At 45.9% G+C, this 11080-nt stretch overlaps 1 long non-coding RNA gene across 1 annotated transcript; it reads right to left on the bottom strand.

Annotated features, from left to right (window-relative positions):
• Positions 1–1489: 1489 nt before the first annotated feature.
• LOC120248109 lies at positions 1490–6967 on the bottom strand. Its single transcript, XR_005532496.1, has 3 exons — positions 6881–6967; positions 2193–2270; positions 1490–1528 (listed from the first exon to the last, which is right to left on the bottom strand). It is a non-coding gene; the product is annotated as an uncharacterized LOC120248109 (long non-coding RNA).
• Positions 6968–11080: the final 4113 nt, after the last annotated feature.

Genomic DNA, 11080 nt, shown 5'->3' with positions numbered 1-11080 from the left:
AATTTGCCAAAGTCCCACAGTGGAGTGATAAAGACAGGACTCAAACCCAGATCTTTTCATCCTGAGTCCAGTATGCTACCCACCCAAGGGGTGTATTTTTGTCCCTGGCTCTAAGGGGCACTGGAGAAGCTACTGGAGAAGAAGGAAGGTAGAATCAAGGACAGGAAATCTCTGACTTTGCCAGAGGCGGTGGAGCAGGAAGACAAGAATTGTCTGTGCTTCCTCCATTTCCCGAGCCCTGTGTTCCATACATAACTGCTTCCAGGGGAAGACGGTCTCGCAAGTTGAAACTTCCAACCCCTTTCTTCTGCAGACCTCCTCAACAGCCCTGGCTAATGGGTACCATCAATTCACTACCCAGGAACGCTTGAAGCCCTGAGCTCATGTATTTAAAAAAAAAAGGATAACTTGTGGGGATGAGCACTGAGTGTTATGTGGAAACTAATTTGACAATAAACTATTTGTAAAAAAAAATAAATAAAAATAAATAAATAAAGCTCCAAACTCCAAACTCCAAAAAAAAAAAAAAGATAGAGGCTTACCAGATTTGACAACAGCCAAATTTGACAAACAGCCAAACGGAGGCTTACCAAATTTGACCAAAAAAAATGCCTGACATTATGCATAATAAATTGTAGAGCTGAATATAAACTCTCAATAATAAAAAACAAATTTTAATCAACCATGTTAAAGAAAGACCAAATTATCTTCATTTTCTGACCATAGAAAACATATATTTTTAAAGATTTTATTTTTAAGTAATCTCTACACCCAATGTGGGGTTCAAACTCATGACCCCAAGATCAAGAGTCACATGCTGTACTGACAGAGCCAGCCAGACGCCCCTGCCTTTGGAAAATATTGCAAAATCTTTGTTACGTTGACAAGTGACCAAAAAGTATGCAGTCAGAATGTAGGAAAGGCAGTATTTTAAAGAGGTATACCTAGGTGATTTTTTAAATTGTCATTTTTCTGAATTTTGTGACTTTGTGATATTCACCCACTTTAAAAGGTGGGGGGCTTGGGGGGGGTCATTTCTTAATGTTTTTAAGTTTCATTTTAAGTAGGCTCCATGCCCAACATGGGGCTTGAACTCATGACCCTGAGATCAAGAGTCACAACATGCTCTACCAATGGAGCCAGTCAGGGACTCCATTCTTATCATTTTTAATTCTAAATAAATGTTCATTTTGTGCCCAATTTATACTTGTAATTTTTCATTCTCCTTTCTTCAAAAGGACCCTGTCAAGTTGGAAAGGTGTCAGGCCCCATACAGTTGGAGTCTGTCCCTGCGTGGGTCATCTTATTTAGATTATAATAAAACTCCATCAAAGAATTACAATTCTTGGGGCGCCTGGGTGGCTTAGTCGGTTAAGCGTCCGACTTTCGCTTAGGTCATGATCTCGCGGTTTGTGGGTTCGAACCCCGCAGTGCTGACTGCCAGCTCAGAGCCTGGAGCCTGTTTCAGATTCAGTATCTTCCTCTCTCTCTGACCCTCCCCTGCTCACGTTGTCTCTCTCTCTCTCTCCTAGGGAAAAAAAAAAAAAGAATTACAATTCTTATTTTCATTTTACAGATGAAGAAACTAAGGTTTAGAGATGACCATTTGGCCCAGATCCCAGAAAATGGAAAGTAGCAAAGCCTGATTTCAAACTCAGATTTGACTCAAAGCCCATGTTCCTCCTATTGCATTACTACCAGAACCAGCCTTTGTGGAAATTCATTCCCAGGTCAGTCACTTAATGCCTTGGGAAACTGTGATTTTAAATTATATCCCCAAATCCTTTGATTCTTTTTCCTCCCTAATTCCCCTTCCCTGGAGCTCAGGCTGGACTTAGAATGGCTTGGAGGACTTAGAATATGGAGGAAATGATAGTGCATGACTGAGTCTTAAACAGCATTGTGGCTTCCTTCTTGCTTTTTTTCTCTTTGATCTTATAACAGGGGAAGCTAATCATGTCAGGGAGGCACTCAAGTAGCCTTACAGAGAGGTCCTCATGGTAAGAAACTGAGGCCTCCAGCCAACAGCCATGTGATGAGCCATCTTGGAAGCAGACCATCCCAGCTCTAGTCAAGCCTTCAGATGACTGCAGTCCAGCAATCTCATGAGAGACCCCAGCCCATGGGAGGAGCACTGTGGCCTCAGAAATCCAAATGCCCACAGTCCTGACTGGGCCCTCACATTCACCTACCAGGTGTGGAAACAGGTCGTGCTGCATCCTCTGTGACCGGAAACTCGACTTGCATGCAGTGAGCCGATTCCATGAGGTCTGCGGACACCACAAAAACAGCACAAGACCCTTGGTCTGAGGGAAAGGGACATCTATGGAGGCTCTGGGCAGCCACTCCATGTGTCCCAAAGGAACCCCCAGGCTTGGGCTGCTCCCTTGCATGGGGACACCCTCAGAGCTCTGTACACACAGATCTGACGGTGACTTGGAGATGCAGGAACTGCCCTGTGGGGTTTGTTGGGGGACCCAGAGCCTGATCCAAAGTGAGGGATGCTGTAGGAAGGATGCCAAGACAAGGGTTAGCAGACTTGTCAGGTGGCTGTATCTGAAATAGTCCTCTCTCTGCCACCCCCACCCCACAACCAGCCACCATTTCCTCCTTGTCAAATCAGACGTTCCCAGAGGGATGAATCTGCCTTTGCAGGATCTTCAGGGCCACACTGTCTAATAGTGAGTGGAGTGGGGGTCTCCCAGAGGGGAATCAGTTTCCCAGGAGGGAACTTTTGGTTTCAAACAAGTACATTTCCTGTGTCCATCCCCACCTCCCCAAAAAAATCTCCAAACAAACACTTTTTGAGCTAACAAGTCTACCTGATTTATCACTGGCATTCTCAGGATATGGGGTTTTCAATGTTAAAATGGTAATAGTCCTGGGCACATGGAAGAGTTGGTCACCTACTGGCATTTAAATAAGTGGGAAGTCAGATAGAAGCAGATATTTTAAAATAAAAAATTAATGTTGGGCCACCTGGGTGGCTCAGTTGGTTAAGCGTCTGACTTTGGCTCAGGTCATGATCTCATAGTTCATGGGTTCAAGCCTGGCATCGGGCTCTGCTCTGAATGGCTTAGAAGAAGGAGCCTGCTTTGGATTCTCTCTCCTTCTCTCTCTCTGCCCCTTCCCATCTCATGCTCTCTTTCTCTCTCAAAAATAAATCCTTATTATTTATTTGAAAAAATAATCCTTAAAAAATTAGTGATAATATTTATCACCCACCTTCAAAAGAATTTACAATAAGTAAAACCTTTTGTACTGAATTTCTTCAGGAAAGCCTAGAGAAAAGAGAGAAGAAGAGAGAAAGACAGAATCCTATTTCCCAGACTTATCCTCTTTGCCTTAAAGTTTAGTAGTATTAGCAGCACTGGCAAGTGAAAACTCACCTGAATTCAGAACTGTGCTTTTCTAGAAGGACAAGTAAGGTGAGAGGTAAGTTGTCCTGTGAATAAACATGCTTACAAGGGAGAAAGCTATTTCATTTAAAATGCTAGCAAAGGTCTTCAAGGGACATCTAATTTTTCACAGGCTTGCATTATTCTTGAATATGAATATCAGCCTCCAAAATCCATTGTGCAAGAAAAGCAAGTTTTTTTTTTAAGTGCTTAGCTTAATTTCTATTAGGAGTCTCCATTGTATCATGGTGGTGGGAATTCTATCTCAGTCAACTCAGGAGTCCTCAATTTTTCTTCAAGGTTGTGTCTGATTTCAGCATTGGGGAATATCTAAAGTCACACTGAGGTGCAGGACAAGGAGGGCCATCTGCTAATACTAAGAACAAATACTTATTGAACACCTGTGCTATGCCAGGTACTAAGCACTTTACACATCCTCTCTTTTGACCTTGGATCAGTACTGACCTGAACTATTTTTTTTAATATTTATTTACTCATTTTGAGGGGGGGGAGGGGCAGAGAAAGAATCCCAAGCAGGGTCTGCATCAGCACTGAGGCCAACTTGGGGCTCAATCTAATTAACTCATAAGATCATGACCTGAGCCGAAATCAAGAGTCAGATGCTTAACCAAATGAGCTACCCAGGCGCCCCTCATCTGTGTGATTTTTATCCCCATTTTGCACATGAAGCACAGAGAAGGGAAGAGTTTTACTCAGGTAGTAAGAGGCAGATCTGAGGTTTGAAACACAATGACCTGGCTCTGAAGGCAGCCTACCTACAGTCATTCATTCAACAAGTTTTGATCAATCACCTGACCCAGGCCCACAGGATGGAGCAGTGGCCTAAGTGGACAGACACTCTTGCTCTCAAGGAGTCCCTGTCTGGGCCGCTACGACCCACTGTCTCTTTGTAGCAGCTGTAAGACATCTACTTCTTATGCTGGTCCCTCAGGCAGCAATTTTTCTTGTTCCTATTCTAAAAGACTCTTCAGGCCCAGTGGCCCTCTTTTTACATCCACACTGCTGCGAAGGAGACAGACATTCACTGTGCTGTGGGCACTGTGCTGGCCAGAGTGGGACTTTGCAGGGCTCAGACCTCTTCTACTTCCAAGCTCTCACACCCAGGGCACTCTGGCTCTCTCGCCACATCAGTGCCCAGGGAACAACTCGGCGGGTCCATGTCAGGCACCCCCAGCATATACACCAGCTCTTCTTGCTCTGTAGTCAGACCCTACAACTTGTCGGACATCTAGCTCGAATAGGGAACAGGCTCTAGTTCTCCATTTCTCAGGGTGTCTAGGATGCCTCTTTCCACCACCACACTCGCTCCCACTTTCCCCTTTTCTGTGGGCCGTAAAACTGGCTCTAACTCACCTAATTTGTTCTATGTCCTGAGTTACTTCACAGACACAGATTTGGAGTTTCAAAACCCTACAGCTTTCTCTGTTCTCTGCAGAAAGTCCCATCCCTCCAACTGGCTGTGTGCGACTGATTACTAATGGCAGAGGGGTCAAACAAGGAATAACGGAACTATCAGGGAAACAAAAGCACCAGTTAATGTTGCACAACATCTGCCTAGCTTAATTTCTGCATCTCAGGCCCTGTAAATAGTTTGCATGCATTATTAGTGTTCACAAGAGCTCTGACATACACACCTCTTTGTGCCTCAGTTAACTTATTTGTAAAGTAGGAACAAAAATAGTACACACTTCTTGGATGGTTGGGAAGAGTGAAATGAGTTAAAAGGTTTCCAAGGACTCAGACCAATTTCTGGCAAAGAGTAAGTGCTGTGTAAAAGGTTGGCCATTATTTTTATTGTAATAATTTCTTGTCATGTTTGTCCTTCCCTTTACACGCATTTCAGGATGAAAACATGCTTTAAAACTTTGTGTCTGCAGGGTGCTCAGTAGGTTGCACGTCTGACTTTGGCTCAGGTCAAGATCTCACAGTCTATGAATTCCAGTCCCACATCGGGCTCTGTGCTGACAACTCAGGGCCTGTTCAGATTCTGCACCTCCCTCTCTCTTTGCCCCTCCCCTGCTCATGGTCTGTCCGTCTCTCTCTCTCTCAAAAAGGAATAAACATTAAAATAAATAAATCGGGGCACCTGATTGGCTCGGTCAGCTAGGCCTCCGACTTTGGCTCAGGTCATGATCTCGCGGTTCGTGGGTTTGTGCCCTGTGTCAGACTCTGTGCTGACAGCTAGCTCAGAGCCTGGAGCCTGTTTCAGATTCAGTATCTTCCTCTCTCTCTGACTCTCCCCTGCTGATGCTGTCTCTCTCTCTCTCTCTCAGAAATAAATAAAACATTAAAATTTTTTTTAAATAACTAAATCAATGTATAAAAGTAAAAGTTTGTGTCTGTATCCTGAGCACATGCCAGGCTCTGGCACGTATTCAGTATATGTTGAATTTTAATTGAATGAACAAAATGTTGCCTTTTGTTCTCTCTTAAAAGATCAGATTGGATGTGGTGAAGTCACTTGACTTCTCCCTGCCCTCTACCCTGGCCCATTACTTGTGGGAGAGTGTATTTCATAGAATGTCGGAGCTGGAAAAGACCTGGAGATCCTGTGGTCTAACCTCAGTTTACAGAGAAGGGGTTATGAGCCCCAGGAAGGAGAAGTGACATGCCTGTGGTCGCCCGGTTAGTAGCAAAAGAAGGATTTATAATCCAGCAGACAGGAGAAGTTTAATCACTTCTTTTGCATGGCCAGGTCAGGGTTCAAATCCCAGGCACACCGTTTGGAAGTTGTATGCCCTTGGATAAATTAAGCCTCACTTTCCTTGTTTTCTAATGGGGACTATAATACAGAATCTGCAAGAGTTGTGTGTGGAGGGGATGAACTGATGTGGTAATGTCTCTAGCACATCATACAATGCTTGTTCCCTCCCTGCCCCCCTCAGCCCCTGTTCTGATGATAGCAAACCAAAGAAGTAGAAGACAGGATCCTTATTCCAGGAGTCTATCATCAAAGGTATAACTGTATATCTTTCCAAGAATGAACAAGCTGGAGCAGAAAGGAGCCAAAAGAAACATCAGTGCAGGGGTGATAGTTAATAGAGGTTGTTTTCCGGAAGAGGCAATCCTAATTTTAAAGGAGAGAAAAAATGGGGCACCTGGGTGACTCTGTCGCTTAAGCATCCGACTTAAGCTCAGGTCATGATCTCGCGGTTCATGAGATGGAGCTCTGTGTCCATCTCTGTGCTGACAGCTGGGAACCTGGAGCCTGCTTCAGATTCTGTGTCTCCCTCTCTCTCTGCCCCTCCCCTGCTCACACTCTGTCTTTCTCTCTCAAAAATAAATACACATGAAAAAAAGATTTTAAAGAAAGCGAGAAATAAGACAGATTGCCAGAATGCAGCACAAAGGTTTTCCAAGGGGCTTTCCTGAGAGACCACCTGTATAAAGTAGACCTCCCTCAATCTCTCACCCTCCCGACACAGCTTTGTTTGCCCACGGCACTCACACTGCTGACTCACTCGTCTGTCTTTCTGTAATTGCGTTCCAACTGGAATATATGCTCCATGAGAACAGAGACTTCTTCCCTCTTGTGTTCAGCTTTCCTGTTCCTAGAACAATGTCTACCACATGACAAATGCTCAGAAAATACTTGTTGCATGAATAAGGAATGACAAATCACAAAGGTGGGAACTGAACAGTCTTGGGAAGAAAGGGATGATCTGACTGGTCTTGGGAAGAAAGGAAATGATCTAACTGGCAAGAGTCTGTTTAAAATATTGAGAAATACCATGGAAGGTAGTAAGGCACTCAGGGCTAAGATTCGATCACTTCCCGTGGCAGAAGGAAGGCCTGTGCTGTGGGGCTGGTGGAGTAGCTTTGCTCTCCAGAAGCCCCACATTCCTGACCTTTGGCCAGGCCCCCCTCTCTCTCATACCTGCTGGTGAGCCTAGAGAGATAACTTCCCCCCACCCAAGACTTCGGTTGCCTTTAGGTCAGCCCTTCACGCAGCGGTCATCTGCAGTCACCGCATTTGACTTTGTTGAGTGTTGGCCCAGCAAGAGCAAAGTGTTGGAAAGACGGACGCTTGGAATCCACAAAGAACGTAATTGAATCACCGAGCATCTTGTTTGTGTTGGGGGGGGGGGGGAGGTGAGATAAACTCTAAGAACCTTCACCCATAAAGTTGTCTGCTTTATTGAAAGCATGCTTCATAAAAACTCCCCAGTGACCAGGAATGTACCCTTCTATCGTGGGATGTGACTGAAAACATCTTGAAAACCTGAATTACCTCGGGTCGCCTAGTTTAGCTGGTGTACAGTAGGGGGCGCAGCTGCTACAACCGAGATTAGTTAAACATTGACTCCTTTATCCCCATCCTTTGCTCACTGTGTTTACAGCTCTGCACAGACACTTGGCCCTGGTTCCTCACACCGAATAGTTAACAGGTATGCCAGCAGAAGAACGTGGCTTAGCCAAACAGTTTGAAGGATAACATTTTCCTGGTTGGCATCATACTTGACTGTAACTAGTTTTTTTTTACAAAACCTTTCTCATCTTTATTAGTTTTCACCGTGTAAGACTAGCTTTCCTCCTGAAGAGCATATTTGTCCCCAGGATCAATGTTTGGTGTCCCGAGAATCCCTCTGTTAGAAGAAGACTGGGCTGTCTGAAATGAGGAAGCCCAAGTCCCGCCCACTGGCTTGAAGAAAATCTAGGCAACACTTCTGGAGCAAGCCCAGTCTTCCCAAGAATTGGCCTTATTAGGGCTGCAAGGGAAACTGTTTCTGGCTTCCCCTGGAAGTGACACACAGTCACTGCAGAAGAGAGCCATGCCCTGGAAATCCCAAATAGAGGGCCCATGAGAGTTTCCGAATGCCAGCTGTGGTAGGGATGTTCAACTGTTTGGGGACTGGGCAGCAGATGTGCATATCTAAGAGCACTGAGTTCAGAATAAGGAATGAACAAAGGGTACCCTCCTGACCTCCAACCCTTCACCCTCTCCTAGCAACAAGCCCCCAAGGCTGTCTCAGCATCTCCATCCACATCCTGCTTGGATGGCCTTAGGATGCCCAAGTCACCACATGAGTCAGGAAAGGAGACATGCAGATACTTTGCTCTTTTCTGGAGTCTTGGGCCTATACTGTTCTCGACAAGCTTGCTTCTACTTCGCTTAGCAAAGGAGAGCTGCAAACTCCCACGAAGTTCGGGAGCTCCTCACGTCTTAAGGACTTTGAGACCCCACATCCAGGCCACCTTAGTATCTCAGCAAAGGAAGCAGCCAGGAGGTCCCTTCTGGCTTCTCATCCCCTTCTCCCTCCCTCCACACGACTGCAGTGGATGGAGGTGCCAGAGAGAGGCTGGGAAACAAAGGTGGCTTTCACCCAGAGCCTGCTGAAAAGGGACAGCCGAGGTGGGGTCTGCAGCCCTGAAGCAGGGTGCCGTCCTGTGACTCTGAGCTCAAAAATGTGTGAAATTTCTTTTTGCTGGGTATTCTACATCAAGCGGAACCTGTTCTCAGAGAAACATTCCATTTCACAGACCCTAATGGCTTTCCTCTGTGCTGATGCATTAATGAGGCTCTGGCTCGTTCTAATCAGAAGGAAGCCATGCAGATAATTGCCTGAATTTTTAATTCAGGGTTATGATAGGGGAATCAAAGTCACACTGCAGTTGCTGAGGCTGCCTCTAGTTCCAGGCCATTGACTTTTGCAATTTTCTTTGATTCCCCCCCCCCCGTCTCTTTCCCCCCACCCCCACTTCTCTCTTTCTCTGTCTCTCTCTGTCTTTCTCTCTCTCTGAGTCTTGGTGGAGACTGACAGTTTCGGGGTGGGGCAGGGTGGAGGAATAGGGACAGCCCTTGGGGTCTCCTATACATTCTCTCTTCCTCCTCCTTCTCTTGTTAAATCCCCACCCCCACCCCAGGAAAGAGTGGATGCTGCCTGCACCTGTCCCCCCAGGGCTGGTTCTGGGAGAGTGCTCTGCAACTAGCCTCCCCACTCAGGGTCTCCATGCCCATAAGCAAAGACAGGAAATTTGCCCCAGGAAAGACTCTCCCTTGGCAATTTACTTCTCATTTCATTTCGGTTCTTTGGGGGCAGGGGAGAAATGGAAAGGTGAAAGGGAAAGAAATCAGGTGACCAGAGCAGCACAGTGTCTTCAAGTTCCCTGCAAAAGTGATATGCACCAGATGGGTGCTGGGACAAAGGACAGGTGAGAAGCTGGAGGAATTCAAGCCTGGCATCTTTCCTAAATTCACTTATCTCCCCACCTAACCATTACAGAGTGCCAGAATTTCAAATTTACGCAACTCTGAGAACTTACAGGTGGTGGAAAGAGGTGAATTCAAACTGGTTATATTCTAAGCCACCAACCAGCACATGAGCAAGAACCCAGAGGCTTGCACAGAGGGAGGCCCACTGACATTGGCCAGTTTTCCCAGTCTCCTGGACCTTGGAGAGATAGAGAGTTTGCCAGGGCGAGAGCCAGCCTTGCTGGCTCAACTCCAGCCAGGCAAGCTAGCTTTTCCAGGAGAGCCACTTCCTGTAAGCGAAGGCCCTTCTTCCAGCACCTCTGGTGCTGTCAGTAGCAACACTGTGGGCACATGTTTCCACTTTAAGCCAGTAATAGCAGAGTGACTCTTCCCCTTCCAGACTGGGCAGCTGAGTCTCTGGGCACCAGTCACGTGGCCTCTTAAGAGCAGAATTTATTTCCACATCTCTGATTTTCTGTAGAGGAAAAAGAGGAGATATTTGTGCCATGACTGAGCATCTTCTAGGCACAAAAGACGTTATGTCATCATTCCTTTTAATCCTGCCAAGTGCCTTGTGAAGTGATGGCTGCCTCTCCTTTACAGATCAGGAAAATCAGGTTCACTGCAAATAAACAGAACTTGTGCCCCCATCTGCACCTCACCTTCCAGTGCAAGCTTTCTTCTGTAGAATCCCAAAGTCTCTTCACAGTTGCATTCTCAGGGCTTGATGATGCTATTGCTAATGCTGTCTTTCCAGCTGCTGGCTGCAGCTTCCAGAAATTATAAGGAGCAGTTGCCTTTTTTATGCTGGTGGAATTTGCCCTCCATGGGGCTTTGGTTTCCTTAATAAAATCTCGCCTCATGCTTGAATAGCACCTCTTTCCCAAGAATGCCAAATCAACCATAAATGTGCTCCGCAGTCATCCAAAGACTAAGAGATGAAGGAAAGAAGACTAAACTCCTTAAAAACATTCCATCTCTTTCCGACCAGTGGACCTCATCTTGGCTCTGTGATATTTTCAGATACCACAGAGTATCTCAAAGGATGCTTGTGAACTTCTGTTGAACTTTTAATGCAAAATCACCCTCCATTTCCTTTTACTAATTTTTTTTACATGTTTATTTTGAGAGAGAGAGAGAGAGAGAGACAGAGCACGAGCGGGGGAAGGGCAGAGAAAGATGGAGACACAGAATCTGAAGCAGTTTCCAGGCTCTGAGCTGTCAGCACAGAGCCCGACACTGGTCTTGAACCCACGCACTGTGAGATCATGACCTGAGCTGAAGTCAGACACTTTATTTTTTTTTAAATATTTTTATTTATTTCTAGGAGAGAGAGAGAGAGACAGCATGAGCAAGGGAGGGTCAGAGAGAGAGGGAGACACAGACTCTGAAACAGGCTCCAGGCTCTGTGCTGGCAGTCAGCACAGAGCCCGACACGGGGCTGGAACCCACGAACCGCGAGATCATG

This window comes from Hyaena hyaena, unplaced genomic scaffold (genome assembly GCF_003009895.1).
Source record: "Hyaena hyaena isolate Hyena2069 unplaced genomic scaffold, ASM300989v1 scaffold_568, whole genome shotgun sequence".
NCBI lineage: Eukaryota > Metazoa > Chordata > Mammalia > Carnivora > Hyaenidae > Hyaena > Hyaena hyaena.
This window is presented reverse-complemented; position numbering and strand designations above follow the sequence as displayed.